Raw genomic sequence first — 19,062 nt, forward strand, 5'->3', positions numbered from 1 at the left:
TCTTGTACCTTCTCTCCTTGCCCATCAGTTCCTATAATTTCCTCGATCATTCCAACTCTTTTTACCACTGCCTAGTGTAAAGTCTGAATCTCCAGTCCTGTGTGCTGTTTCAGATGAAGCATAATATGTCAGATGGGGGGTGGGGGAAGGTAAATCAAATAATCCCACACACTAGCTCCATATAGGGTATACTAAGGTTTTTCTTTATTAAAACAGAACTCATGGATCACCATGAGAAAACAACAGGAACAGAATCCATCCAGGTGTGGTGAGAAGAGGGGAGAGGGGCCAAGTGGGCAGGACAAGGGGGTTTTTTGGTACCCAAAGTCACACCTACCTGGCCCAGCCTCTCAAAAGCCATTGTATGAAGGAAGTATCAACAAAGTCTTAGGCAGACGTCAGCATTTGTGGTACTATTTCTCCAAATTGAGACCATTTTTTATTTTGAGAGCAGGGGTTATTGTTGTTGGTATCTTGGCTCTTTTGGGCAAATGATTGGGATTTTATTTCAGTTCAATGCCTGTTTACAGCAATTAAATCAATGAATAATCATCATCAAATGGATGCTAAAGAACGGGGTTTACTCATACAAAAGCACTAATTAGCAATTCTCTCTAGTCCATTCTGGCACAATTCACACTACAGTGCAATTAAAATAAGAAATTGCAGGGAACTGAGAATGGCTGGGAGTAGGAAAAATGGTCTTCCTCAAGATGGAGCTCTCCCAAGGTGTTGTACTATACCAAGTGGCCAGTCCTGAATCATATACATCTAAGTGACATTATATAACTGAGCAGGTTGAATCTGAGCAGGTTGAATTTATATATTTAAGAGTGTGTGTGTGTGTGTGTGTGTGTGTGTGTGTGTGTGTGTGTGTGTAAGTATGTGTGTTTCTAACAATAACTAAAGAAAAAAAGACCAGGAATCTGAGAGAGAACAAGGAGGTGGTACATGAGAGGGGTTGGAAGGAAAAATAAGAAAGCAGGGAAATTATGTCATTATCTTTTCATTTCAAAAAATAAAATCTTATTTTAAAAATAGGAGATACTTCAGGAGCAGGAGAAATGCTTCAGCAGTTAAGATATTTGTCACTTTTGCAGAGGATCCAGATTCAGTCCTCAGCATCCACATGCTGGCTAACAACCATCTAACTCTAGTTCCCAAAGACCTAATGATCTCTTCTGACTTCAGTGGGCACTGCGTGCACACTTTGCACAGGCTTTCATCCAAGCAAGACAGTCATAGACAAAACAAAACAAAAAGAAGGGTTCAGGAATTTGAGTCTTACAATGGAAGACTGAACATCCTGTAGCTGGCTCATGCTCAGCCTGAAAGCTCCTTGCTAATAAGAACTTATCCGACTCAGATAAGCAGGGATAAAGGAACTATAGGCCATTAGGCAAAAGAAAGGTGGATGGTAAACTCTCATCCCTTTGGCTGAAGCCACCTGCTCCTTCAACTCAAACCTCCAGACCCTACGCAATTGGATCCTCTCTTCTGCCTGGTTAGCTCAACTTCAAGTTCACCCCTAACTTATTTCCAGCTCCCCTCAGAGAAAATGAAACATGACAAAAAAAAACCACAACCAAATTAAAGTATGGACTGTAGAGCTGAACAGATTAATCAAAAGAAGAAATAAAATGACTAAGAAATATCTGAAAAGGTGTTCATCATCCTTAGAAATTAGTGAAACAAGAAAACTACTTTGAGATTTCATCTTATTCAAACCAAAATGACTATAATCAACAAAATGCAGACAAAAAATACTGTCAAAGATTTGGGGAAAGAGAAACTCTCATTCATTGTTAACGGGATTGCAGAGGCAATTACAGAGGCAGACGTTCTGTTTCTCAAAAAGCTAAAATTAATCTTCCATATGATATACCCAGATATACCACTGCTTGACATATGCCCAAAGGACTCAACATCTTACTCCAGAGATACTTGCTAATGTTCATTGCTTCTCTATTCACAATTGCTAGAAAATGGAAACAACCTAAATGTCCTTCAACTGATGAATATATGATGAAAATTTGATACATTTATCCTATGGGATACTATTCAGCTGTGGAGAAAAATGAAATTTGAAAATTAATGGATGGACCTTGTACATATTATATTAAGTGAAATAGCCCAAATCCAGAAGGACAAATCTCTCATCTGTGATTCCTAGCTCCAAATATTCAGATGTGAGTATATGGCCTGGAGTAACCATGGAAGCCAGAAAATACATACACACACACACACACACACACACACACACACACACACACAAACTATGACTGGGAGGGGGAGGTCAAGAGAAGAGAATAGTAAAATAGTTAAAAAGTGAAATTGGAAAGACTAGGAGGACATTAACTAGAGATAGAAGAGAGAAGATGAAAAACTGAAAAACAAGAGGGGTAGAAGGAAGATGAATAGCACTAAGGAATTTTGCAGAAGACAAGAAAAATATTACTATATTATTTTATATTTACAAAAAATTACATATATATAATACATATACGTATAATTCACACACACATACACACACACATACACACACACACACACACACATACACATACACACACATATCCCACTGAGTCTGTTGATTAGGAACTCTGCTGCAAGACTATGCCCTCTGGACATCATATAGAAGCTAAATAACCATCAAATCTCATGAGCACAGCTGTCTAAACAAGACCTGAACAATTTCAACACGAGTTGACATTGCCAGTATGGATGGGGACCATCTCATGGGGCCCAGCTCTAGATGAAGGTAATTAATCACTGCTTTGAGAGGGGGAATCAGTCTTCTCTGGGGACGAACCCCCCAGCTGATTATTCAGTATCAATACCAACTGTTCAAGTCTAAAACATATACATACACTAAATAAGCTCAGAAGGTTGTGTTTGTATATTCATTTCATTGTGTGTCTGTATGTGCACATAAAATAATAATTTTTAAAGGCTATGAAATTGAGAGGAAGTACAGGAAGTGGTGCGAGGGTTATAGGGCAAAATAGAGGTGAAATAATACATTTTAAGTAAAGATAAAATTTAAAAACAGCCAGCATGACTGCTGTTTGAACAGCTACGTGGGAAACTTACTATGGTGGAGAGGCTGTTTGTTCCCACCATCTGGTATTACATGTGTATTTCGGTTCTCCATACTAACCCTGTCTCTCACTAGCCTCAGTACAGGGAATTCGCCAGAAAAGATGATCTGTTCCTTTCTGAGTTGTGAACTGTTGCTCACTCTCGCTTCAGCTTCTGATGCTTTGGGGGGGAAAGTGCTGAATCACAGGGGCTTGTTTAGCGAAGAAACATCTGGTTGCAAATTTCTCAGGCTATGTGCCACATCCCTTCTAGTCCAGCCCAATCACACAGATGTTCCTACCCCTTTGTTATTCCAAAGAAAGCACATACTCTTTCATTCAAGCATCTTGTTATCTTCATGTCTCTGTTAATAGTTCTTCTCTAAAAAAAAAAAAAATAAATAAAATAAAAAATAAATGTCAGAATCAAAGAAATCTGAGCCATCTGGAGCAAAGCAAAGACAGTGTTCTGCTAAGAGACTAGATTTGAGTGACTGTCAAGTACTCCTAAATTCTGTCATCTGCACTCAGGTCCACCCTGTATTCAGATCCAGCAGCTTACAACTGTCTGTCCAAGGAGTTGGCTAGGTCCACATCTGGCAGCATGAGACGCCTGATGTGGAGAGAAAGCCCAGAGAAATGGCAAGAACATCTGTTAAAAGTCGGAAACTCACATTTGTTAAGCTGTGATAGAAGAAACTCAAGTCTGCTTGACTCTCTAAGTGTCATGATTTTGACCCCAATTATTCATTTTCCTATAGTCATGATATGATGGTGTCATGAAGTGTATGTGGGGTGACTGAGGGGGGTTTTCTGGGTGATTGATGGGCTTTGCTATACCAATTAGTGGTAGTATAGTGCACATTTCTGAGCCCCATGTTAGACTCCAAAGCCAGCTGTGGTACCATCCACATGCCCAGGAGACAGAATCAAGTTAATATTGGAAAATGGAACTTAAACTACAAGCAGAACTAGGAACTTGGGGGGTCTGCTGGTCATAGAATTCCAGAAGGACTGTCTGTACTGGGAGAGAAGCAGGTGGCCACATAGGAGGGAGCTCTGCAGTGCTTGCATCCCCTGTAGGAGAGTCACAGATGAATCTAATGGACCTTCCAGTCTCTGGGAGCTACAAAAGGAAGGGACCAAAACACACCCCTGTGGTCAACAGCAGGAGAATAAGAGCATGCAGGAGGGCCAGGCTAGGAAGAAGGTTATAGCATAGACAGAGATGTACAAGGAATATGAGACAGAGAGAAAGTTAATGACACATAGACAATATATCAACCAGGAAGCCATAGACAGTGGCCCATAAATATAATATTTCAAGTATTCAAAAACAATAAGCAAGTACAATCTGATGATAGGAAAGACTAGAGAAGAAAAATTTTTAAATAAAAAAAAGTTAAGGCCCAGAAAATATAAGCACAAAAAAGGGGTTGGGGCTTTAGACAAAATGACTCTCGGCTCTATGACAGCAGTCATGGCCTGAGAACAGATGCCTATGTGGCCCCTGGGTCTGCTCCAGGTGACCTCAAAGCAATCAAGGATGCCAGTAAGTTAGGTCTCTCATACTGTGTTAACAAGATGCTCCCAAAAAGGGGCATGCATTTACTCAGTCACTGATTTCCTTAAAGGTCATTATCTTGACTATAATTAGAGGATTTTAATGCCAAATTAAACACAAAAGGTTGCCTGGGGTGCAAATCAGAATAGTGTGGAGTATTAATCTTATCCTTCTTTCCAAATAACACGTCATTCGTGGCAACATGAAGAGGGCACCGTACTACATGATCTGGAGCCCAGAAACTCCATGGGAATAAGAGAGAACCAGGGAATATGCTTTTCTTTTTTACTGTCTTGTCCTTCATATGACTTCAGTCTGACTTTCAGTCTTTCCTTTATTATATTTCACGATGTCCCAAACCCTCCATCTCTCCTCTGATCAGAAAGCATGACTTAAGCAAACAAAAGACTGAAGCGATCATTAAAAAAAGCTCAGAAATTATTAAGGGAAAACAAAATTGAGAGAAAAACACGTCTCTGGACAATGACCTAGAAGGTAGGAGGGATGTATAAAAAGAAAACATCACTCTCTAAGGCAAGGGTCTTCAACAGCAGGCATGGAATTTCTAAATTACGAATCAGCATTTGTATTGACACTCTGGATCCCTGAGAGAATTATTGAGCAGAAGAAAAGAAATTCTCTCATTGACATTGAGGAACACCATGGTCTTGTGAAGCTTTGTAGGTATTTTTAGCCTCAAAATACATCTCAAAACTGAGATCCAATGCTGGGGAAAGCGAGAAGACTGGTCATTTTGAAAAATCCATCTCAGTTTCAGAAATACAAACGTGAGACGTATGTCTTAAAATCAGTGGTATTCAGTGATACCACTTATGATGGATATCACTAAAGCTCACGAGATTCAAGGTGAACAATGCTACATCCTCTAAAGTTAATTAAGACCATGTAACTGCTTTAGGCCAATGGGTTATTATCAGAAATACTGTCCTTTCTCGATAACATGTCATTGTTTGTCTCTCCAGATTTGACTGTCCTTTTCTGCTGCAGTAGCCACAAGACCACATGATGGTTGTGCAAGGAGAGAAATGCTACAAGGCAAAATTTTATCAACTTGGATCTCTGAGAAATTTCAATGAAAAAAGCCCAGTTACCAACCCACCAAATTTTAGATGTATATCACAAGCAAAACATAATTTTTTTCTAATTTAAACAAAAAAATATGTTGAGGATGCTTATTATTGCAGTACAACCTAGCCTCAACTGACCAAAGCAACATCTTAGATTTTAATAAGGTGTTAGCCTATTTTGCTAGTCAGTAAGTTAGGAAAGTTATGTACTGGTATTACTCTTAAAAAAGGGGGAGGGAAATGGGAGGCTGGGAGGAGGAGGAAATTTGTAAAAAATATTAAAAATAAATAGAAAAAAAATAATAAAAAAAAGAAAAAAAAATTGAAACTTGTCTTAGTTAGGGTTTCTATTGCTGCGAAGAGACACCACAACCATGGCAACTCTTATAAAGGAAAACATTTAATTGGGACTGGTTTACAATTTCAAAGGTTTAGTTCATTATCATTATGGCAGGAATCATGATGATGTACAGTCAGACATGGTGCTGGAGAAGGAGCTAAAAGTTCTCTACATTTTGACCCACAGGCATTAGAAGGAGACTGAGAAGACTTCCATAGTAGGCCTAACTTGAGCATATAAGAATTCACAGCTTGCCTCTACACTGACTCACTTCCAATAAGGCCACACCTACTCCAACAAGGCCACACCTCCTAGTAGTGCCACTCCCTCTGAGCCAAGCATCCAAGAACTTGAGTCTATGGAAGCCATTCCTATGCAAACCACCACAAAATTCAAAGAACAATTGAATTTTTCAACATCACATAGCTAGTATGAGGTGTACTGGACAAGAATTTGCAGCCTCTAAGAGAAGAATGAACCCCATATGATCTTTGTCATCCCAACCCTGTCTCCATTGTTTCCTTGCTCTGTCGCTAAGAAGACATACTCAGACTTCCTTAGTTTCTCTGGGGAGATGAATTTCTGAATCCTAATCTATTTCTTTAAACATCACCAAAACATTCAAGAACTTGGTTTAACAAAAACAGCATTTAGACACAGAGTTAAGGGAACAGCTCAAATCTGGCGCCAGTGGCCCATGATGTGCTAATGGACAATACATCCTAAATGATAAAGCGAGGGACTAAAAGGAAGAGTAACTTCTCACACAAAGGAGCTGGCTCAGCGGGTCGAGTGCTTTGGGCACAAGTATGTGGACCTGAGCCCAGCGTCCAAAATCTCACCTAGAACTATATGGTAGCCTGCATCTGTAGCCTCGTGCTCCCATGGCATGATGGGAAGTGGGGAAAAGAGAACCTCTTGTAGTTCATGGGCCAGCTAACCTGGGCTACACAGAAATAAAGAGCAAATGGTATCACCTCAACAAAGGTGAAAACTGACACTCCGGTGATCGTCCAGTATCCACATGCAGACCACAGCTCACTCACACCCACATCATACACATGAACATACACACACATGACATACACAAAAGTAGTGCTTAAAGAGTATTTTCATAATTTTTACTAGGAAAGAGGAAAATGAAGAAGACTCTCAGCCAAAAGTAAGAAAAGAGCACTGGGCGGTGGTGGCCCACATCTTTAATCCCAACACTTGGGAGGCCAAAGCAGGCAGATCTCTGTGAGTTCAAGACAAGCCTGGTCTACAAGAGCTAGTTCCAGGACATGCTCCAAAGCTGCAGAGAAACCCTGTCTCAAAAAAACCCTCCAAAAAAAAGTAAGAAAAGAAGAGAGGGTCCATAAAGGAAATGGATTCTTCATGTTTCCCAAAGCTCACTTTACGTTCTGGGTGGAAGGAGAGCCCCAGTCACTGTTTGCTTTGAAGTTCAAAGCAATCGTGGTGTGACGTCTGTGGACCTGAGATTCTCTCAACATAAATAGATGGTCGCTGGGAGAGGGGGAGTCGTGACCCACTGCCGCCACTCAGATTCCAGTTAAGGTTCAGAACCCTGGATTTTTACAGATGAAAATGAGTCTATAAAATTAGCACTACAGCTTTAGTTTCTGGGTAGGAAAAAGCGTCCTTGGAGTCAATTCCTAAAGTCAAAATACAAAACAACAGTGCTAGTGGCAACACCTGGCTCGGGCAGTTTGTCCTTGATAGTCTGGGCAGCCTGATATCTAAATTCAAATAAAGAAAAAGAGCTTTATTATTTAGGAGAAACTCTTACAGCTATCCCCTTTTCCATCACACTCTCTCCTCAGCTGATCCTGAGCCCTGAAAACACTGCCCTTCTGGGACAGTGGTTTCATTTCTGGTCCACACTTGGTTAAGCACCGGTTCTGAAAATGTCAGTGTTAGACTGTCTCTAGGGCAGGCCTGTTTGAATCCAGACTTTCAAGTGTGACCCTGTCAACGCCTCTGAAATTCTAAGCAAAGAAATGTTTGTGAAATCACCAAGTCTCCCTTTTCATGTCATGCCCAAGCCACTGTGGCTGCTTTCAGTAACTTAGTGAACTAACTTTAGTGGGACAGCCAGAGCAGTCTGAGTTTTACACATCTCTGGCGTGAGTTCACGAATTGTGCAAACACTAGGATTCTCTTCTTAGAACGCCATGCTCTCCCACATTGTTTTGGCAAGACAGCAAATCTGATCAACCTGTAACTGAAAGAATTGTCTAAAATAATACTTGTGCTGTTGAGTGGGGTGAATATCCAGGGAGCAGACATTCTGCCTTAGAGGATCCTATTCCCTTTCCTCTTGAACAAAGTACTCTTCTTCAAGGTTTAGTTCTGCCGTTGCTTCTTTATGCAAAGTCAAATACAACCCCAGCCGTAGAAAGCATCAACAATTATTCATAACCCTTCAAAAACTGGGAGAGTCTCTGGACCCCCACCTCTATAGTAAAATAGACAGCCACACGGTTAGTCATTCATCAGGATAGCACATCCTCCTATACCCATCTATCTAGACTCCGGACTTGCACCTCTTTACCATGAAAGGGTATGTTCATGTAGGATTTTCCAGGTCACCCTACCTAGTGAGCTTGTTCCCTTTCTCCTAGAGGATATTAGCTACCAAATAATAGCAGGTTGGCAATATAGCTCAGGGATTACAGTGCTTGCATAACATGCATGAAGCCCTAGGTTTTATTCCCAAATCATGCATGACAAAAGTATGATAATACACACCTATATCCCTAGCACTCAGGAGTTAGAGGCCAGAGACTCAGAAGTCCAAAGTCATCCTTAGCTGTATAGTAAATTTAAGGACACCCCAAGATAAAGAAGCTTCTGATTATCTATTTGTTTAATTCCCCTTAATTCTTTATAATAATAGTTTCTTCAAAACCAGAGAACTTAGCCAAGCATGTGGCCACACACCTATACTTTCAGAGCTCGAAAAATGGTTGCAAAAGGATAGGGAGTTCAAAAGGCCAACATAGGTTTCATGAGACCCTGCCTCAAAAAAACAAAACACTAGAAACTTAAATGTGTTCCCACCTGCCTCATGGCACATTGTAGCTGTCAAATAAGGAAACCACATAAATAAATGTCTTTTAAATTGTGGATTAAGGTTTGCAGATGTGTGCAATATTGGCATGGAATGCATGTGTCAGCTCCAATGGTCTCTGTCCACCCTGCTTCCAGCCTTTGGCATCTCTGTACTGAAAACACCAAATTGCTGATTTGATTTTTCACCGAGGGCTTCTGGGGTTCACGGCGCTTCCATGCGCCTTTGCAAATGAGGGCACATGCGAGGGCAACTGCAAGGCTGTCAACGGTTCAACAACAGCGCATTGGCCCCTGGGGAACAACCAAATGCTGCTGCAATCCCAATAATTCAGAGGCCTCCATAAATCATTCTGATGAGAAAGCAACGCTAAAGCAGAGGTATTGCTTTCTGCCACCTAGAAGAGAAAGTGAACGGTTCAAAGATGCCCTTTAAGTGTGGCCAAGCTTCCAATAACCCATTCCTCAACACTATCATTCCAAGCTGTTATGTGTTCTCCAGAGACCTCAGCGTTGGAACACTGGAGGAAAAAAAAATGGTATTAATGAAAACATTGCCCTGCATCTGTCTTGGATGTCTGTGCATGTTAACCCCTTTCCTGGGTTGAACAATTATTTGTACAAATTTATTTGCTAGGACAATACAACCTGACTACTATAAAAAAAGGAAAAAAACCAACATATCAACCGAAGAAGCCCATGTGTCACAGAAGTAATTCTGCAACAGAAAAAAAAATGATCCAAGGCATTTCCAGTTTGTTTTCTGGATGCTGTGCAAGGCTCCAAACTAGTAGAATTCCCCCTACTTTAAAGAAATGATGTTTGATGCTGTCCTGACATTAATGTATCATGGGAAGGGAGGTAAAGAGCAGATAGAACTAGTTTGGGAGGTTTAATGGAGCTTACTAGTGATTGAGGCATAGTTCTGCCCCTCTTATTCTCTCGGCTATACCAACCTACTGGGGAAAATGAGGAATGTAACTAGGCTGTTCTCCTAGGAAAAGGGGGGAGTAGAACTCTATAAGCAGCTGGGTCTTTTGTTGTAGAGATCATATAAAATACTAATTACTTTTAAATTAATTTCTGGTCACCATTTATAAGAATACAGTTTTCTGGCTAAGTTATTCAAGTACCCACATGCATTATTGAGGACCTACTTCCTGCTAACCACTGGTTAGGCATCAAGGACATACAATCATATATATACACACATATATATGTGTGTGTGTGTGTGTGTGTGTATACATATGATTTGTGTGTGTGTGTCACCGTCTTCATAGTGGTATTGTTTATACTCAAGCACACTAAGAAAGACATTCCATAAGTAAAATCTATAGAAACAATACAGTGACAAGAATTTAGAAAAATAATAAAGTGGAGAGAAGAAGGTTGGGAACACCTTGAGAATGGGCAGCAATGATGTCAATACCTTTCTCACAGGCTGAACTGTCTTCCCCAAAAGACATCTGCTGAAGCTCTTACTCCCAGTATCAGTTAGGAATATAAAAGATAAAACTAAATATGATCATGAGAGTAGATTCCTGACCCTATAAGACTGTGCCTTCTCAGAACAGAACTGCACACTACACCCAGATCTCAGATACCAGCCTCAAAAACCATGAGAAAATTAATTTCTGCTACACAAACTACAGTCTACGGTGATTCACTAAGATAGTCAGAACTGATCAAGGCACTATCTGAATTTGTTTTAAAGACATTCTGACTTTGCTCCTTTTCAAAACAAATGCTTTACGATTTTATCATGAGGATAAGCTCCCTGAAACTCAAGAAATATTGTCTCTGCTTTACTTGCCAAGGTCATCTCTGGCACACACTACTGAAGTCAGCTCTGGGAGTCTTCACTTCAGATACGTAAATCAACCAGGATATGCTCCAAGAGAAGCTACCAGGGTGACAAAAGAAAGTCGGAGTCACATCTGTATTACATTAGCCATTTAGACATCAACAACCAATGTATTCCAAGCACTAGCTTTGTGTTTGGATATCTTCTCTGCTCAATATTTTTTAAGATAATAAATAAGTCATCAATGGTAGAAAGAAATGTTGCGGAGTAATGGAGATTGTAAGCAAAATAATAGCAAAGGCTGGGAGATGGAAGAGTTAGGAAGGCTAGGAATGGAAGACCAAGGATTGAAGACCATTTTAGAGAGATGCAAGCCACGTGGAAAGCAAAGTGCCCAGGACAAAGCTTAGCAGGCACAAGCCTAAGCCCCTGCAGTGAGGCTGCACTTAGTAGGGTTATGAAACAGTGTCACCAGTCCATCAGGGATAAGAGAATATGGCACAGTTCTGGGTGAAAAGCAGTTGAGATTGGGTACAGACATTTAGGCTACGGCAAGGAGCTTGGGCTATCGTTCCCAAGAATATTCAGAAGTCAAAGAAGGGTTTAACCATGCAATGACATGATAAGGACACATTTCTTTCTTGTTGCTGCCTTAACAACTTAACAAAAACATGGTGGCTTCGACAAACACAAATTTACTTTCTGATCATTTTTCAGGCCAGAGTAACCAAATCATCTTCAGTGGTCTGGAGTGTTGGTAGGCTGTTCCCTTCCCAGTTCCTAAGGAAGAATACCTTATTTTTCTTTTTAATCTTCCCAGGCTTTCAGAGAATTCATCATTCCTGGCCAGTATCTCCCTTCCTCATATCATCCCTAGCTCTTGCTTCTGTGATGACTTTTAATTTCTCTCTGTTCCATCTTACAAAGATAGTGATTACACAGAGAGCCTGCAGGATCCTCCACCACAGCCTCTCCACCTCAACATCATTGATCATGTCGCAACGCAGAATCCCTTCCTCCAAATAAGGAAACCTTTACAGATTTAGGAATCTGGACTTGGATGTCTTAGGTGTTGAGGGAGAGGGGGACATTATTCAACCTGCCATGGAAAATCTGAATAATCCCCATTTGGTAACTACTTTTCTCAAAAGATGTCTGCACCTCTTGATGATATTGTTAGCTATTACATGAGTAGAAGTTTCCCTGAACAATTATAGATGAAGCAAAATTAAGAGATTGTTTTTTTTTACCTCTCAGATCCTCAAATGAGAGTTTCCAAGATGAAATAGAGGCGCTGCTTGCACGGTCATTGAACCATTCATTCACATGGAGCATCTTAGAAAACCGGCGTTCCGTGAGACAAGTTCTGAATGGCCCTGGCCTCTGGAAGCCCCCAGGGGAAATAAGCTGCTTTGAAACATTTGAAGAACTGTCATGGAAAAGATGGAGTGGGATTATATAAGGCCCTGGATGTGAAACCAGAAATCAATGAAAACATGACAGGGGCCAAGCTTCGCCTCAGCCGTCAGTCTTCTTACAGTCCCCAAAGCTACAGTGAGAATGGCTTCCCAACTACAGTTTGTCTGACCTCACCAAGGGGTTATCGCCGTGGCCTGTATTAATAGTTCTCAGATTTTTCCTATAATTAGGCAGTTCAGGGTCTGGAGAAGATGTATATCCTGTCTCTGTAAACTCAGGTTGAGGTCTGTGGTTTTGCAGAGCTCAGTAACAGTTTCAGAAGATGAAGGGGAACTACAGCATTGTATACAAACTTAGACCACAGAATCTTCCAAAGAAGCTCCCTTCTCCTAACCCTGAATCCCTGAACTGTTGAAAAGACAAGGGGCTTCTTGAGTATGAAGGACTCATCCTTAAAGGTAAGCAGGACTCTGGAACCCAGTGAAACTACAATATGGGAGGTATTAGAGGGACCCAGTGAAACTACAATATGGTGGATATTATTAGAGGAAGCACAACTGAATCTGACTTTTGTGTAGGAGAAAAGGCATTTTTATCAGGTTGTGCCAAATCGGAGTTCTGCCTACCACAGACTAGACATGACTGCACTCATAAATAAGTGATTTAGTCGTATCTTTACTTTTGATCAGTTATGCACAAAATACATAAAATGGGACTGGTTTTTATTGGATCAGCCTAATAATAAATTAAGCAGGATTTATCAATGGATCATTTCAGCACCCAGTATGTGTCAGACCTATACTAGGATCTGGGAGCTTATCAGGGAACTAGAAAGACATCCCAGCATGTAAGAATGCTTGTTCAAACATTAGGACTTGGGAGAAAAATTTAAAAAAAAAAAAAACCACCTCTGGTGGCACACAACTTTAATCACAGCACTTGGGGGGCAGAGGCAGGTGAATCTTCGATCTCTGTGCGTTTGAGGCCAGCCTGGTTTACAAGAGCTAGTTCCAGGTAACTCCCACACAGGAGGGTGTGGAGACAGGAGGCTCTCTGTGGCCTCATGACCACCAGCTTAGCTCCAGATTCAGTGAGAGCTCCCATCTTAAAGGAATAATGTGGAGAGTGATAGAGCAGACCATCCAGCATCCTCCCCTGGTCTCTGCAAGCACATGCACAGGTATGCATGCACGCATGTGTGCATACACCACACATGCATACACAAACACACACTCACACACCTGAATAGAACCAAACTACTCTCCTTTCTGAGTAGACGTCAGTAGGCTGGAGAAATGCACTTGAAAATAAAACACAGCTACTCTGTCAAAGGTGTGACCTTAAAGGAACACAGTTCTCTACCCTAATAATAACAATCACAGTGACAGAGAACCAACCCTGCTCAGAGCACCTTCTTCCTGCTGAAATGACCCACTCAGAAGGATAAGATGGGCAGCAAGTAGAAGGTCTTGCTACCCTTTCATCTTGTAGTCCAAATGACATTCTGTACGCCACTGTTTGTGGGTATATATGTATCTAATTAGTTCCCTTGACCATTAATATCCAACCAGATAAAATGAGTGAGGCATGCTGGGCAGTGCTAGCACTCGGGCAGCTGAGGTAGGAGGCTCAGGAGTTCAAGACTGCCCGGATTATATAGTAAGACATTGTCTCAAAAGGAAGAAGTTAACAATGGTTCAGAGACATATTGCCAGGCTTATATCTGTGGTGTGAGAGAAAGGAAAAGGCAGTTTCTTAATTTGCATTCCCCTGTAGTCTTGTGTCACTACAACCCATTCCATTAGTGTGCTTGGGGTCATTTCAGGGTGTTCTGAATATTCTTGAACATCTGTTGACATATTCGGTCGGTACGATAAATAACCAGACCAGCACAAGAACAACAGATATAATTCAATAATTGAAAAAGGGGGAAACTCACGCTACAAGAGTGGAAGATCCAAAATCCAAAATGGTCCAGCGAGCACCGCATAGAGAGAGCACGCACCTATCTAACCCCTGTTTTTCTACCCGGGCTCCAGGCAGCCACACCCTAGCCAGATGTGATTGGCTGAGCTTTCCCATCAAACATCTAGTGTATACTTACAGTTCAACTGAGAATTTAAGCTCTAGGGGTGGCTTTACTGGATATGCATAGATGTATATGTACATGTTAATGTTCAGCTTTTATAGATACTGACAGTTTTCCAAGGTTCTGGATATTTACCCTTCATTTCAGGAGCATCTAAAAGGTCCTGCTGTTCTACAATCCTCTTAAATATTAGTATGGTCTGTCTCTTTCATTTTAATAATGCTGGCAAGTGTGTTGAAAATAAACTATTCTAATCCTAATTTGCATGTCTCTGTTGGCTAATGATCTTGAGTAACTTCTCTCCCAGATTAGACATTAGACACCGTATTCTGGAAAGCAGTCTCTTCTCTTTTTGAGACAGGGCTTCTCTGTGTAGCTTTGACTGTCCTAGAACTCACTCTGTAGACCAGGCTGGCCTCAGACTCAGAAATCCACCTGCCTCTGCTTCCTGAGTGTTGGAAGGCATGAGACACCACTACCCAGCTTGGACTTGGAAATTTTTAATATAACATCTTTGTCAGTGATGTGTATCACAAATACATTTTCCCCCTCGATGACTTACCATTTTCCTTTAATGTGCCCACGTGTTCATGTGGGTGCAGGAATGTGGGCAGGTGAACATGCATGTAGGTATGCATGTATGTAAAAGGCCAGAGCACAACCTCAGGTGTTTTTCCTCAGTAGCTGTTCACCTTGTGTTTTTTAGGTTTGGGGGAAGCTGTTTGTTTGTTTGCTTGCTTGTTCTTCTTGTTTTTGTTTTTCAAGACAGGGTTCTCTGTGCTGCAGCTCTGGCTGTCTTGGACTCAATTTGTAAACCAGGCTGGCCTCAAACTCACAGAGATCTGCCTTCCTCTGCCTCCCGTGTGCTGGGATGAAAGGTGCGCACCACCACTGCCTGGACTACCTTATGTTTTGAGACAGGATCTACCATGAACCTGTGCTCACTGATTAGGCCAGGCTGACTAAAGAGCCCAGGAACCTGCCTGATTTCATCTCCCAGGTGCTGGGATCACAAGCCAGTGCCATGCTCAGGGTTTAGGGACAAGACAAGCACTCCACCAAGGGAGCCATCTCCGAGGCCCTGCATTTTTCTCTCTTAATAGTTTCTTCTCATTAGCAAAGAATATTAGCTCTGTAAAGCTGAGCTGTCTTTCTCACTCAAGGTTATAGTGACAGTCTCCTGTGTACAGAGGACTATTTGTCTTTCCACTTAAGCTACAGTAACCCAGAAGGCTTCAACGGTTGTGTAACTTTGCAAAATTCCAAACACATGCAAGAAGGCTTAAAGAATAATATAATGGCCCAATGACTCTTTCACCCACCCAAACTGTGGGTTGACAGCCAATCTTGTTTCATTTTTGCCACACATTTTTTTTTATTATTTAAAACAGTTTTTAAGTTTAGACATATTTTGGTCTTTCTTCCCATCCTCCAAGTCCTGCCAGATCCTCTCCCCATCCTTACTCTCCCAAATTTAAGTTTTTTTTTTCTCAAAAAATAAATAAGTAAGTAAATAAATAAGAAAAACAACCCTGAAACCAAAAAAAGCAAATTAAATGCACCCAAAAAGAAAACACCAAACTGTAGACAAATAGAAGCACAGACACAGGAAGAAAAACAAAACAAAACTGTGGAGTCCGTTGTATGTTGGTCAACTCCTCCTGAACACGAGATCTGCCCTGGAGTGGTTTGATATGCCCAGTGTCACTCCATTGGAGAAAACTGGTTTTCTGTGTCCCAGCAGGTATCAATGACAGTTTGGTTGTTAGCCTTTACCCTAATGACTAGGTTTTCATTCGTTCAATTATCCATCAATTCATTCATTTCTAAATATAACAAAATAAACTGACAAGATAAAATAAAAACTATCCCATCAAAATAGGACAAGACAAATGAACAAAAGAAAAAGAGCCCAAGAGAAGGCACAATAATCAGAGACCTGCTCGTTCACAGACTCAGGAGTCCCATAAAAGCACTAACTGTAAGCCTTGATGAAAATGCAGAGGCCCTGGTGCAAATCTGTGCAGGCTCTGTGCATACGCCCTCGGCCTCCGTGAGATCTTAAGAACTTTGCTGCTGTTGATTTAGAAGGCCTTGTCTTTTTGGTGTCCTCCATCCCCTCTGGTTTCTATATACTCTTTCCACCTCTTCTTCTAGGGATGGTCCCTGAGCTCTGAGAAGGGGAGGGGGGTTGATGGAGACATCCCATTTCGAGCTGAGTGTTCCAAGGTCTCTTACTCTGCATCATGTCTGGGTTGTAGGTCTCTTTATTATCCCATCTACAGCAGGAGGAAGCTTCTCTAAGGGTGTCTAAACAAGGTACTGATCTATGAGTATAACAGAATATCATTAATAATAATTTTATTGCTACATTTTTCTGCCTTTTAGACCAGTATTATTTAGTTTTACCCTAGGTCCCTGGGCTATCTACTCTCAGGTTCTCAGTCACCCAAGCGGTGTCAAGTATCAAATCAGTTATTGGTTGGTTACTCCATCACTTTGTGTCACCATTGCCCTAGCCTATATTGCAGGTTATCATTGGAGAAAAAGGGCTCATGGTGGCTTCATGTTTACATTTCTTTTGATAGCATGAAGCATATCATGCTGAACCAAGGACATTGAAACATAAGGGTGAAGACACCAGACCAACATCGCCGTGTTCAGTGAGTTATATTTTTACCACTCTTCCTTCCCTCTTGCCTTGTTTGCTATGAAGCAAATCACAGTAAGTCATTGCCATTGCATTCAAAAATACATTAGCATTTACCTATAATATATAATTGCTTTAATCACACAGTAACTGTAATTTTTAATTCCTTTAAAATCCTTACTGTCATTAAATAGCCAAAGAATATTATTCCTCCAATTGTCTCACTAAAGTTTTTTTTTAATATCTTTGGTTTTCTTAAATCATAGCTAGGTAAAGTATTTCATTAGATTGATATTCTTCTAAAAATCAATCTTACTAAATTGCATTTCTTCCCCTCCATTATTCTTCCTAAAGGTGCATTTATGGGAGGAACGTGGTAGTAGAGAATCTCTTCATTCTTGAGTTGCTATTGGCCAATATCATTAAATACATCTCTGTGTCACTCGCAAACTGATAGTTAGACCCATAAACTTGGATCAACAAATTGGGTCATCAGTGCAATAGAATGTTATTTGGGGACTTAAAAAGGTAAGAATGGTCAAGCCATGAAAAAAACAGAGCCATCTTTATTGCTGCTGCTAAGTAAAGGAAAATCCACATATCTGATTTCAACTACATGAAATTCTATAGCATGCAAAATTACAGAGCCAAAAAAAAATGACCTGTGGTTGCTTGAGAATCTGGGGAACTTGAGGAGCTGTGTTGAAGAAATAAAGTAGAAAGGGTCTTTCTGGAATGGCAAAACAACTATGTGCTACTCTATAATAGAGGACATGTGTACACATTTATCAAAACCCATAGAACTTCACAACAGAAACGAAGTTCTCTTTCTCAGAAAATTTTAGTGTATGCATTTCTTTTTTAGGAAAAGGATTTAGTAGGTTAATGTGTCCCAGAACAGAATAAGACTGTTTTGGGATGACTCTAACTCTATTATGAAACAGCCTGGGTGAATTGGTAGGTACAGAGGTAGAGGCTTGGCGGACTAGGCAACCTTGGGAATGAGTGAAACCTGTGAGACTAGCTGTAAAAGGGTTTTCACGAAAGTGCCCTGTAAGAAAGCACTCTAGTTGCTAACACTGTTTTCAGTGGGATACAAGTTCACAATTCTGATACTACTCTTGTCTTATTTTTCTATGACTGTGGTAAGAAACCATGACCAGTGAAACTTATACAAAAAAAAAAATAGTTTATTGGAGGCAGCTCCAGAAAGGGAGTCCATGGCCATTGTAGAGAGAGAATGTCAACAAACCAGAAGGCGTGGCGCTGAAGCAATAGCTGAGAGCTTACATCTTGAGACACAATTATAAGTGCCACACCTCCTGCCAAAATTCCATACCTTGTGATCCTCCTCAAACAGTTTCACCAGCTGGGGAAGAAATATTCAAAGATATGAGCCTGGGGGCGGTTCATTAGAGCCACCACATCTCTCTCTCTCTCTCTCTCTCTCTCTCTCTCTCTCTCTCTCTCTCTCTGTGTGTGTGTGTGTGTGTGTGTGTGTGTGTGTGTGTGTGTGTTTGAACTGTTTGATTAGGTGTGATAGATAAACTATGTTTCTCATTGTTGAAGTGGAAAATTATAGAGCAACAAATGAAAGAATCAAGGCTGAAGCAGATGACTTAGAGTTGGAGACATGTACATATACAGGTATGGAGAAACATTTACATATAAAAGTATTTCTCGATTTGTTCATATATAAGTTGGTATACATACACATTTCCTCACTCCATCATCTGGGAATGCCTAGAAACAAAAATACCCCAGTAACCACCAGCGTGGCTATCACCCAGACCTTGGTTTCTAATGTCATTTTCTAGTAACTGGAACTAGGGCTTCTTTGAAAAATGGATGGTTCTAGAGCTAGAAAACAAAACTTAAAAATAAATCTCCAACATTTTATTGTAACAGATACTATAAAAATTATTTTGAAAATTGATGGGAGTCTGTCAGAACAAC

Source organism: Microtus oregoni, unplaced genomic scaffold (genome assembly GCF_018167655.1).
Source record: "Microtus oregoni isolate MIOR12 unplaced genomic scaffold, Mior012 000036F_ref0000092, whole genome shotgun sequence".
Taxonomy (NCBI): Eukaryota; Metazoa; Chordata; class Mammalia; order Rodentia; family Cricetidae; genus Microtus; species Microtus oregoni.